Here is a 12,532-nt window from a genome sequence, read left to right on the forward strand (position 1 = left end):
CTGCATTGGAGAAGGAAATGGCAACCCACTCCAGTGTTCTTGCCTGGAGAATCCCAGGGACAGGGGAGCCTGGTGGGCTGCCGTCTATGGGGTCACACAGAGTCAGACACGACTGAAGTGACTTAGCAATGATATCATTTACTTTGGGTTGTATACCTAAAAAGGCAATTGCTGGATCACAGGGTAGCTCTTTGTCTAGCCTTTTGAGAAAAGCAGACTGTTTTCCTGCATGGCTGCACCATTTTACAGTTCCCTTCGCAAGGTATGAGAGTTCCATTTTCCCCAGCCCCTCACCGCAGTTGTTATTATCTGTCTTTTGTATTAGTCATCCTAGTGGGTGTGAAGGAAATCATCATGATTATGATTGCCCTTTTCCTGAAGGCTAATGATGTTATGGATATTTTCATATGTTTATTGGCCATTTGTACATCTTCTTTAGAGAAATGTGTATTCAGATCTTTTGCCCATTCTTAAACTGGGTTGTCTTTTTATTGTAGAGTTTTTTTTTTTTTAATGTATTCTAGATACAGATCTCATGCCAGATATCTAATTTGCAAATCTTTTCTCACCTTCTACAAGTTTTTTGCTGGTGTCCTTTGAAACACAAAGTTTTTAATTCTGATGAAGTCAAATGTACCTGTGTTACTTCTGCTTTTGGTGTTAATATCTAAACAGTCATTGACTAAAGTCACATATTTATGCTTATATATTTTCTTCTAAACTTTATAGGTTTAACTCTTACATTTCAGTCTTTGCTTTGATGGGGCTAATTGTTGTAATTAGGTAAAGGTCTAATTATATCCTTTTGCATGTGCTAACCAGTTTTCCCAAATGTTCTGTTGAAAAGACTATTCTTTCCTCATTTATTATCTTGGAACCCTTGTCAAAAACCAACTGACCATAAAAACAAACAAACAAACAAAAAACAACCAGACCATAGTGTGAGGGTATAAGAGTTTTTAAAATACTTTTTTTTTTCTAATATCTATAATTTCTTGGCTAAAGGGATAAGTAATAGGTTGCATCTCAGGTTACTGTGACACATTTAAATCAAAAATTTCAGAACAGGGCTTCCCTGGTGGCTCACTGGTAAAGAGTCTCCCTGCTAATGTAGGAGACATGCAGAGACACGCAACTACTGAGCCCCGAGTGCCCTGGAGTTGCTGCTCCACAGCAAGAGAAGCCACCTCAGTAAGAGGCCTGAGCACGCAGCTGCAGAGTAGTCCCTGCTCACTGCGACTAGAGGAAAGCCCCAAGCAGCAACAAAGACCCAGCACACCCAAATTAAATAAATGAAAAACTTTAAAAAAGTTGTATTTGCAGCTGAAAGCATTCTTTCCTGTTAGAGGTATTTTGCCCAGACAGGAATTGTTGTTGTTCAGTCACTAAGTGGGGCTTCCCAGGTGGCGCTAGTGGTAAAGAACCCGCCTGCCAATGCAGCAGACTTAGGAGAGGAGGCTTCAATCCCAGGGTCAGGAAGATCCCTTGGATAAGAGTATGGCAATCCACCCCAGTATTCTTGCCTGGAGAATCCCATGGACAGAGGGGCCTGGTGGGCTACAGTCCATGGGGTCACAAAGAGTCAGACATGACTGAAGTGACTGAGCTCGCAGTCATTAAGTTATAGACAACTCTTTGCAACCCCATGGGCTGCAGGGTGCCAGGCTATCGCTCAAATTCCTGTCTATTCAGTTGGTGATGCTTTCTAACCATCTCATCCTCTGCTATCCCCTTCTCCCTTTGCCTTCAATCTATCCCAGCATCAGGGTAACAGAAAGCTAAATAAACTGATGAACTGAGATCACACCAAGGATCATCTTAATCATTGAGTATGTGTTCTAATTTCCCCCTTTCTGTCCTCATTTCTTCTGTTATCCAGAAGAGTAACATTAACTTTTTAATAATATTTATGAGATCAGTCATCTGTCTAATGTTTGGACCCAGAATGTGTTTCTTGGCTAAAAGATCTCTTCACCCCACTTCCACACATGGAAAGAAATAAAACATGAGACTCTAATCTCATAAATGAGGAACAAGGGTTGTTTCCTCAAATGAGACAAGGATTTAAGATGAGAACATGTTTTGAGTTGAGATGGTTTTCATAAATCCTATCTAGGTTTATTTTATTGTTTACTGTATTTTGTTCCCATTTATACCAATGAATAATAGATTTAATTATGTTCTATCATTTACATCATAAATATTTCCTCTAGGTTTGAGTGCTGTGAAATGTTCCTTTAAACTTGAATGGGGATTAAACTTGGCAGTGATTTAAAGTAATTAATTCATATGTCCGTTGTTAGTAAGGTCCAGTAATTAAATTCTACTTTACAGTAAGTTATTAACTCTCCAATTAAAAAAAAGCTCTTTATCAACTTACCAGTTTTAGCTATTTATTCTGGTTGACAGATGAGATAGGGAAGTTCTTGATTGTACAAAATCACCTCTGTACTTTCACCACTGAGCATTGGGGTCAAATGGAAGTCTAGGTTCTTCAAGGTCATAGTTTAAATATAGAATAAAACAGTTCAGGTCACTGTGGTGGGGGAAGGTGCCCTTGGATCTTGTTACCTTTTGCAACACTGTCTCCTGAAATTTTGCAAAGAAAGTCTGATTTTGCTCTGTTCAAAATTTTTAAACTTCCAAAGTAAAAACAGTCTAGACCAAGTATTTCATATTGAGATCAGATAATAAACTGCTTTACGGTTCATGTTTTTCCCCAATATTACCTGTTGTCACCATGCCGTACATTTTACATCCCCACAACTATGGAAGTTTGTATACTCTCTTTGTACAATACTTTTTAAAAAGTTAACAATATTAAAAACCAATATGGTGTTATATGCCAGTTATATCTCAATTTTTTTAATAATTTTATTTGTTTTTGGCTGCCCTGGGTCTTTGTTGCAGCACTCGAGCTCTCTCTGGTTGTGAAGCAGGGCTGCTCATCACTGCTGCGGTACTTGGGCTGCTCCTTCTCACCGTGGTGCCTTCTCTCGCTGCAGAGCACGGGCTCTGGGGTGCTCAGGCTTCAGCAATTGTGGTGTGTGGTTTAGTAGCTGTGCTGCACAGGCTTAGTTGCCCAGAGGCACAGGAAATCTTCCCAGAGCAGGGATGGAACCTGTGTCCACTGCATTGGCATGTGGATTCTTAACCAATGGACTACCAGGGAAGTCCTCAATTTTTTAAAGAGGAAAAATTAAGAAATGTTTAGAACCTTTAGATGCTCTTCTTGTGAACACAGGCCAGGAATGAACTCTAGTTGAGTGTTAATACCTGGGACACATCAGTGTAGACCTTTTATTTGCAGGCCTAAACTAGCCACATTTTTCCATCTCATGAAAGCAAGTTTCCTTTTATTCCACTTTGTTTCTTGACCTGATATTTCATGTCATTTATTTAGTTTGAGGACAACCATAATGGGCCCTTTGCTTTCCCCTGTTAGAGTTGTGGATGAACTGCTACCAAGGTCACTTCCAGCCCGACTCTTTATCTGGTCAGCAGGACTACACTGGTGGTTCCCAAGCCCAGCTGATCATCAGAATTAGCTGCACGGCTTTAAAGAGCTTTCGGGCCTCACCCCAAATGTACTGAAACTGAGTCTCTAGGCTAGAAAAGGGAATCTGTATGTTTCAAATCTTCCCAAGGTGTTTCTGATGTTCAGCCAAGTTTGGGACTCCAGATAATTAGACATCCCTTGAGTGTGGCCTTAAGGTGTTACCTCTGCGAAAATGCCATTTATAATACTTGCCAGAAGATTCTGAAAAGACCAGAGGTTCCTATTTGCAGTCTGCCCTTAATGACTATCTACTACCTTGGCAGAGAATTCAGTGCTCTTTATGACTCTCACTCCCTCAGGCTGTCCTTGTGACTTATTTAACCTTTCAAGCTGCCCAGCAGTGGTAAGATAGACTTTGGTCTTATAGACCTGACATGGCCTCTTGGCTCAGCCTACTCTATGGGTGCCTTTTGCCTTCTCTGTACAATGGAGATAATATTGTCCTCCCAAGGGTGTTATGAAGACCAGAAGAATGTGTTTATATTACACCCTGAACTCGGCATTATAACTTGTTTGATTTTACTTGTCTATGTCTATGCATAGGTTGGATAAATGAAGCTTGGTCATCAATTTTCCCTGATTGTAGCCCCTGGATTGCTCTGGGCAGTGTTTCTCAAAGTAAGGAACATAGATCACCTGCATCTGAATAGGAAAGAGATAGGAGAGAAATCTGCTCTTATGCAGCTCCAACTTTCTCTACTTTTGAATTTTTATTGCAGTGTATCATACACACAGGAAAGTATATATTTTTTATAAGTGAAAGCTCATAAATGAAAACACTCATGAAACCAACACCCAGATGAAGAAATAAAGCATGACTGGCACCTGGGAAGCATGAGAACTTTGAGAACCAGAGTCATAGGAAGAGCCCAGCTGTGGAGCTCTCCTTTGCCACAGTCCCGCTCTTGTCTCACGAGCCAAATCTGTGGGCCATGTGAGCCCTCCCCAATCTGAGAGGCTGGGCCTGTGGCCTCACATGAACCCTTAATAGTGACGACGCTTCCTGTGTGAGAAGGGTCACAAAGGGTGTCTCCATTATTTATATTCCTAGCATACACCCTAAACTGCTTAACACAAATGAATCCAGGTCCTAGCCAAAAGGAGTGGAGATCACTCATTGCCCGACAGCAGTGCTTATTACAACACTCCAACAGTTTCTCACGGAAGGGTGAATGAGGTGGATCTAGTGTAATTACCTTTGTGTAATTCAAAACTAAATCACCAAGGACTGCATAGTTTAAATATCCATTTAAATACTTCCATTTTATAGCACTTATTTTTGCAGGACATGCTACTACCAAATAGGCTATTAATTTTTCTAGCAGATTAAAATCTGCATGGGTACATTAAAAACTAGCACAGCTCAAACAGATGCCCTCTATTTTTTTTTTTTCAGAAATCATTAGAGAATGCTTGTCTTTTCCTTTAATCGAGCTATTCAAATAATCTATTAGACCAAGACCTATAATAACACAGGTCTTGTCCAAAAGAGATCAGGTTTTTCTATGCAATATAATTTAGGCAAGATTTTAAATAGAAGCACAAGAGCCTGTGGTACCTTTGCCTCAGTTCAGTTCAGTTCAGTCGCTCAGTCGAGTCCAACTCTTTGCGACCCCATGAATCGCAGCACGCCAGGCCTCCCTGGCCATCACGAACTCCCAGTGTGCACTCAAACTCATGTCCATCGAGTCAGTGATGCCATCCAGCCACCTCATCCTCTGTCGTCCCCTTCACCTCCTGCCCCCAAATCCTCCCAGAATCAGGGTCTTTTCAAAAGAGTCAGTACTTCACATGAGGTGGCCAAAGTATTGGAGTTTCAGCTTCAGCATCGGTCCTTCCAATGAACACCCAGGACCGATCTCCTTTTCGATGGACTAGTTGGATCTCCATGCAGTCCAAGGGACTCTCAAGAGTCTTCTCCAACACCACAGTTCAAAAGCATCAATTCTTCGGCGCTCAGCTTTCTTCACAGTCCAACTCTCACATCCATACATGACCACTGGGAAAACCATAGCCTTGACTAGATGGATCTTTGTCGGCAAAGTAATGTCTCTGCTTTTGAATATGCTGTCTAGGTTGGTCATAACTTTCCTTCCAAAGAGTAAGCGTCTTTTAATTTCACAGCTGCAGTCACCATCTGCAGTTATTTTGGAGCCCCTGAAAATAAAGTCTGACACTGTTTCCCTATTTCCCAAGAAATGATGGGGCCAGATGCCATAATCTTCATTTTCTGAATGTTGAGCTTTAAGCCAACTTTTTCACTCTCCTCTTTCATTTTCATCAAGAAGCTCTTTAGTTCCCCTTCACTTTCTGCCATAAAGGTGGTGTCATCTACATATCTGAGGTTATTGATATTTCTCCCGGCAATCTTGATTCCAGCTTGTGCTTCTTCCAGCCCACCATTTCTCATGATGTACTCTGAGTAAAAGTTAAATAAGCAGGGTGACAATATACAGCCTTGACATACTCCTTTTCCTATTTGGACCCCGTCTGTTGTTCCATGTCCACTTCTAACTGTTGCTTCCTGACCTGCATACAGATTTCTCAAGAGGCAGGTCAGGTGGTCTGGTATTCCCATCTCTTTCAGAATTTTCCACAGTTTCTTGTGATCCACACAGTCAAAGGCTTTGGCATAGTCAATAAAGCAGAAATAGATGTTTTTCTGGAACTCTCTTGCTTTTTCCATGATCCAGCAGATGTTGGCAATTTGGTCTCTGGTTCCTCTGCCTTTTCTAAAACCAGCTTGAATATCTGGAAGTTCACAGTTCACGTATTGCTGAAGCCTGACTTGGAGAATTTTGAGCATTACTTTACTAGCGTGTGAGATGAGTGCAATTGTGCGGTAATTTGAGCATTCTTTGGCATTGCCTTTCTTTGGGATTGGAATGAAAACTGACCTTTTCCAGTCCTGTGGCCACTGCTGAGTTTTCCAAATTTGCTGGCATATTGAGTGCAGCACTTTCACAGCATCATCTTTCAGGATTTGAAATAGCTCAACTGGAATTCCATCACCTCCACTAGCTTTGTTCATAGTGATGCTTTCTAAGGCCCACTTGACTTCACATTCCAGGATGTCTGGCTCTAGGTCAGTGATCACACCATCATGATTATCTGGGTCATGAAGCTCTCTTTTGTACAGTTCTTCTGTGTATTCTTGCCAGCTGTTAATATCTTCTGCTTCTGTTAGGTCCATACCATTTCTGTCCTTTATCGAGCCCATCTTTGCATGAAATATTCCCTTGGTATCTCTAATTTTTTTGAAGAGATCTCTAGTCTTTCCCATTCTGTTGTTTTCCTCTATTTCTTTGTCTTGATCACTGAGGAAGGCTTTCTTATCTCTCCTTGCTATTCTTTGGAACTCTGCATTCAGATGCTTATATATTTGCTTTTCTCCTTTGCTTTTCGCTTCTCTTCTTTTCACAGCTATTTGTGAGGCCTCCTCAGACAGCCATTTTGCTTTTTTGCATTTCTTTTCCATGAGGATGGTCTTGATCCCTGTCTCCTGTACAATGTCACAAACCTCCGTCCATGGTTCATCAGGCACTCTATCACATCTAGTCCCTTAAATCTATTTCTCACTTCCACTGTATAATCATAAGGGATTTGATTTAGGTCATACCTGAATGGTCTAGTAGTTTCCCCTACTTTCTTCAATTTCAGTCTGAATTTGGCAATAGGGAGTTCATGATCTGAGCCACAGTCAGCTCCTGGTCTTGTTTTTGCTGACTGTATAGAGCTTATCCATCTTTAGCTGCAAAGAATATAATCAATCTGATTTTGGTGTTGACCATCTGGTGATGTCCATGTGTAGAGTCTTCTCTTGTGTTGTTGGAAGAGGGTGTTTGCTATGACCAGTGCGTTCTCTTGGCAAAACTCTATTAGCCTTTGCCCTGCTTCATTCTGTACTCCAAGGCCAAATTTGCCTGTTACTCCAGGTGTTTCTTGACTTCCTACTTTTGCATTCCAGTCCCCTATAATGAAAAGGACATCTTTTTTGGGTGTTAGTTCTAAAAGGTCTTGTAGGTCTTCATAGAACCGTTCAACTTCAGCTTCTTCAGTGTTACTGGTTGGGGCATAGGCTTGGATTACCATGATATTGAATGGTTTGCCTTGGAAACGAACAGAGATCATTCTGTTCTCTGCAGTCCATGTACTGCATTTCGGACTCTTTTGTTGACTATAATGGCTACTCCATTTCTTCTAAGGGATTCCTGCCCACAGTAGTAGATATAATGGTCATCTGAGTTAAATTCACCCATTCCAGTCCATTTGAGTTCGCTGATTCCTAGAATGTCGGTGTTCACTCCTGCCGTCTCCTATTTGACCACTTCCAATTTGCCTTGATTCATGGACCTGACATTCCAGGATCCTATGCAATATTGCTCTTTACAGCATCGGACCTTGCTTCTATCACCAGTCACATCCACAGCTGGGTATTGTTTTTGCTTTGGCTCCATCTCTTCATTCTTTCTGGAGTTATTTCTCCACTGATCTCCAGTAGTATATTGGGCACCTACCGACCCGGGGAGTTCCTCTTTCAGTATCCTATCATTTTGCCTTTCCATACTGACAAAATGTGGTCCACTGGAGAAGGGAATGGCAAACTACTTCAGTATTCTTGCCTTCAGAACCCCATGAACAGTATGAAAAGGCCTTTGCCTATATCTCCTCAAATTTTAACATATATACAGATCACTTGGTGGGTGGGAGGGGTTGTTAAAATGCTGATTCTGACTTTATGGATCTCAAGGCGGAAGATTCTGCATTTCTAACAGGTTCCCAGGTGCTGTTGATGCTGTTCTGAGGACCACACCTTGAGTAACAAGAGTACTCAGAATAAGCTCTGACTTCTGAGCTTCATTTCCTGGCTTATATAGACTATTTCTAAATTTCTTCTAACTGTACAATTCCACTATTCAATAATTCCTCTATGCTTCTTGGCTCATTTCTCTTTAGGCTTCTGATTCTCACTGTTACAAGCTGTTGTATTAGATATTGTCGTGTTCGGGAGGGCCGGGTAAAAACTCTTACTTACGGCTGAAAAGAAAGTTTTGTTTTTCAATCGTCTGCAATTCCGCCTCAATCCATGGGGATTTTGACTAATCATAACATAATTCTGGGCCTGGACCATAAACTACACTTGAGTCAGCCGTGTAAGGCTTTGGTTAGATAAGCAAGTGTGAGCCAAGTGTAACAAAAAGAAAAGGGCAGTGAATCCTACCAGTATAGGCAGTCCTTACATGAATACTTTACTCAAACATCCACAACCAGGAAGAGCTGCAGAGCATGTAAAGAAAATTTCAAAGAACTGGCATTATGTAGCTTGTGAAGAGAGAACAAAGGATGCCTTAAGAATCATTTTTGAATGACACCTGAAACCAGCAATCCTCTGAAATAAATGGCTTTGCAATGCAATAGAACAGATTTAGGTAGCTCTAAAGCAGAACTTTCTCACGAGAATGATGATCCTAGGTAGTAAGATTGCCAATGATCATTTTTTTTTTTCCAAAGACTTAAAACCAATCCTAACTACATTGCCCATCAGTTGTAATACTAGCTGATATATTGACTGGGGTTCTGTGCAGACACTGCTGTATGTATTGAATACGAAGAATTAAATATGATCACAAAACTTTCAGGAAGGCTGTCCTAGATCTTCAGGCCAGACCACACAGCAACAGCCTAGAGGTCAGAAAGCTACGGAGACTGCTGGCAGCACCACAGCCACTTCTCCCCAGTGGAGGTGGTGGCGGTACTGAGGCAGAAAAAGTCTGCCGCCGCTGCTGCTAAGTCGCGTCAGTCGTGTCCGACTCTGTGCGACCCCATAGACGGCAGCCCACCAGGCTCCCCCGTCCCTGGGATTCTCCAGGCAAGAACACTGGAGTGGGTTGCCTTTCCTTCTCCAGTGCATGAAAGAGTCTAGCCATTGATAATTATTTCTAATATCACATGAACATTAACACCTAGGAGGGGAATCTAACAGGTGGGGAAAATGGCGTCCATCTTCCTTTTACCTTCCGAATCTCACTTCATAGTGTCTGCTTGGCAAAATCTAGTTTATATTAAACTATAATGTTTTCTAACTGTAAGTCAGTGTTTATTGAAGTATAACATACACATAGAAAAATGCACAAATCACAATCAGTCGGCTTGATGAACTTTCCTAAGTGAACATACCCATGTAATCAGCACCCAGATTGGAAGATGGAAGTTTCTAGCACCTAGAAGTACCTCTTATGTTCTTTTCTAGTCATTGTCCCCCTTTAAGGATGGTTTCTAACATCATAAAACAATTCTGCCTATTTTTGATCTTATACAGACTGGAATGATATACTGTGTACTCTTTTATGACTGGATCTTCTCAGTCAGTATTTTTGTGAGATTTATCCATGTATTGCTGTATGTTATTGCACTGGATGAAGATAACAAAATCTATGTATCCTACTGCAGATGGACATTTGGATTGTGTCCAGTTTGGTTATTACAAATAGTGCTGCTATGAAAATAACATGTATGCATTTCAGCTAGATTTAAAAGAACAGAATTTCTGCACACACCCCGAGGAAACCAGAATTGAAAGAGACACAGGTACCCCAGTGTTCATTGCAGCACTATTTACAACAGCTAGGACATGGAAGCAACCTAGATGTCCATGGGCAGATGAACGGATAAGGAAGCTGTGGTACATATACACAATGGAATATTACCCAGCTATAAAAAGGAACATGTTTGAGTCAGCTCTAATGAGGTGGATGAAACTGGAGCCTATTATACAGAGTGAAATAAGTCAGAAAAAGGAAGACAAATACTGTATATTAATGCATATCTATGGAATTCAGAAAGACAGTAACAACAATCTTACATGTGGAGCAGCAAAGGAGACACAGGTGTAAAGAAAGACTTTTGGACTCAGTGGGAGAAGACAAAGGTGGGGTGATTCGAGAGCATAGCATTGACACACGTATACTACCATATGTAAAATAGAAGTCCAGTGCAAGTTCGATGCATGAAGCAGGGCACCCAAAGACAACCAGGGACAACCCAGAGGGCTAGGGTGGAGAGGGAGGTGGGAGCGGGGTTCAGGATGGGGGGCAGGGCACATGTATATCTGTGGCCAATTCATGCTGGCATATGGCAAAATCTAGCACAATATCGTTGGAGAAGGCACTGGCACCCCACTCCAGTACTCTTGCCTGGAAAATCCTATGGACGGAGGAACCTGGTGGGCTACGGTCCATGGGGTCGCTAAGAGTCAGGAACGACTGTGCGACTTCACTTTCACTTTTTACTTTCATGCATTAAAGAAGGAAATGGCAACCCACTCCAGTGTTCTTGCCTGGAGAATCCCAGGGACAGGGGAGCCTGGTGGGCTGCCGTCTATGGGGTCGCACAGAGTCGGACACGACTGAAGCGACTTAGCAGCAGCAGCAGCAGCAGCAGCACAATATTGTAAAGTAATTATCCTCCAATTAAAATAAAAAATTTTTTAAATGAAATTTCTGGGTTATAAGAAATGCATACGCTTAGCTCAAGTAGATATTGCCAATTTTCCAAACTAATGAATGTGCCGCATCCTTATCAAAATTTATATTTTCCATCTTTTACATTTTAGCCATTCTGTTGAAAGACTAATGCAATATATTGAAATCATATTGTGGTTTTAATTTTTATTTACCTTGATATCTAACAAGTAAGGCATCATTTTTTTATGTTTGTTGGCCACTTGAATATTTTCTTTCATGAAGTGCCTGTCCAACTCTTTCACCAATTTTCTATTAGCTTATCTGATTTTTCTTGTTCCTTGTGGTTCTTTATTCTGAGTATGTGGAAAAGGAGATGGCAACCTACTCCAGTATTCTTACCTGGAAAATCCCATAACCTGAAGGGCTAGAGTCCATGGGGTCACAAGAGTCAGACATGACTTAGTAACGAAACCACCACCACCACCATTCTGAATATGAGTCTTTTGTTGTTGTTATTGTTGGTAAGTCTTGTCCGACACTTTTGTGACCCTATGGATTGTAGCCCACCAAGACTGCTCTGTCCATGGGGTTTTCCAGGCAAGAATACTGGCATGGATTGCCATTTCCTTCTCCGGGGCATGTTCCCAACCAAGGGATCAAACCTGTGTTCCCTGCATTGGCAGGCTAATTCTTTACCACTGTTTGTTTGGTATATGTATCAGGAACACCTTTTGCCTCTCTCTTTCACTCCTTTAATAATGTCGTCTGATGAAGATGTTCATAATTTTGATGTAATTCAGTTTATCAGAGATTTTCCTTTATGGTCCATTTATTTTTGTGAGCATCCGGTTTAAGACTGCTGACTCCAAGGTCATAAATGTTTTCTCCTATGTCTTCTTGTGAAAGCTTGCTTTACTGTTGACATTGTAATTGATAATTCATCTGGTATTGATTTTTGTTTATGATGAAAAGTAGGAAATATAGTTTTGAGCCTTCCAATTCCTATAATACTGTGCAGGGAGGGGTGAGATATCTATAGAAGTTGGTGAAAATGAAGCTGATTGCCAAGAGACCATATCTAATCCTGTTAACCTAGGCAAGTTTTTACACTGTAAAACATGGAGTGCCAAACTGAATTTTCCTGAACCTCTTTTTTCAGTATGACTTGCTGTGATAGCGATTTTCCAGATTCCACACCTCCCTAATGGCCACAGTCCATCTTGGGCAGTTGCTTTGCTTCTTCTCCTTACCTTGCCTCTTGGAAGGTCATCATTGTTGCAAGAGCACTGTGTTCTTTTTCAAAACTTACAGCAAGAATTGATCTGCTTTCAAACAAGTGAAAAGAAATCCAAGGTTAGACTTGGTGAGTAAATGTGAATGTTAGAATACTTTGAAAGATTTGTAGTTTTGTTACTCAATCTAAGAAAGTGCAGTTAAGTATGAGACATTGTTCTAAAAGGCTTGAGGGCCTGGAAACAATGTCAGGGTCCATCAGTGGATGAATGGATAA

This window comes from Bubalus bubalis, chromosome 2 (genome assembly GCF_019923935.1).
Source record: "Bubalus bubalis isolate 160015118507 breed Murrah chromosome 2, NDDB_SH_1, whole genome shotgun sequence".
Taxonomy (NCBI): domain Eukaryota; kingdom Metazoa; phylum Chordata; class Mammalia; order Artiodactyla; family Bovidae; genus Bubalus; species Bubalus bubalis.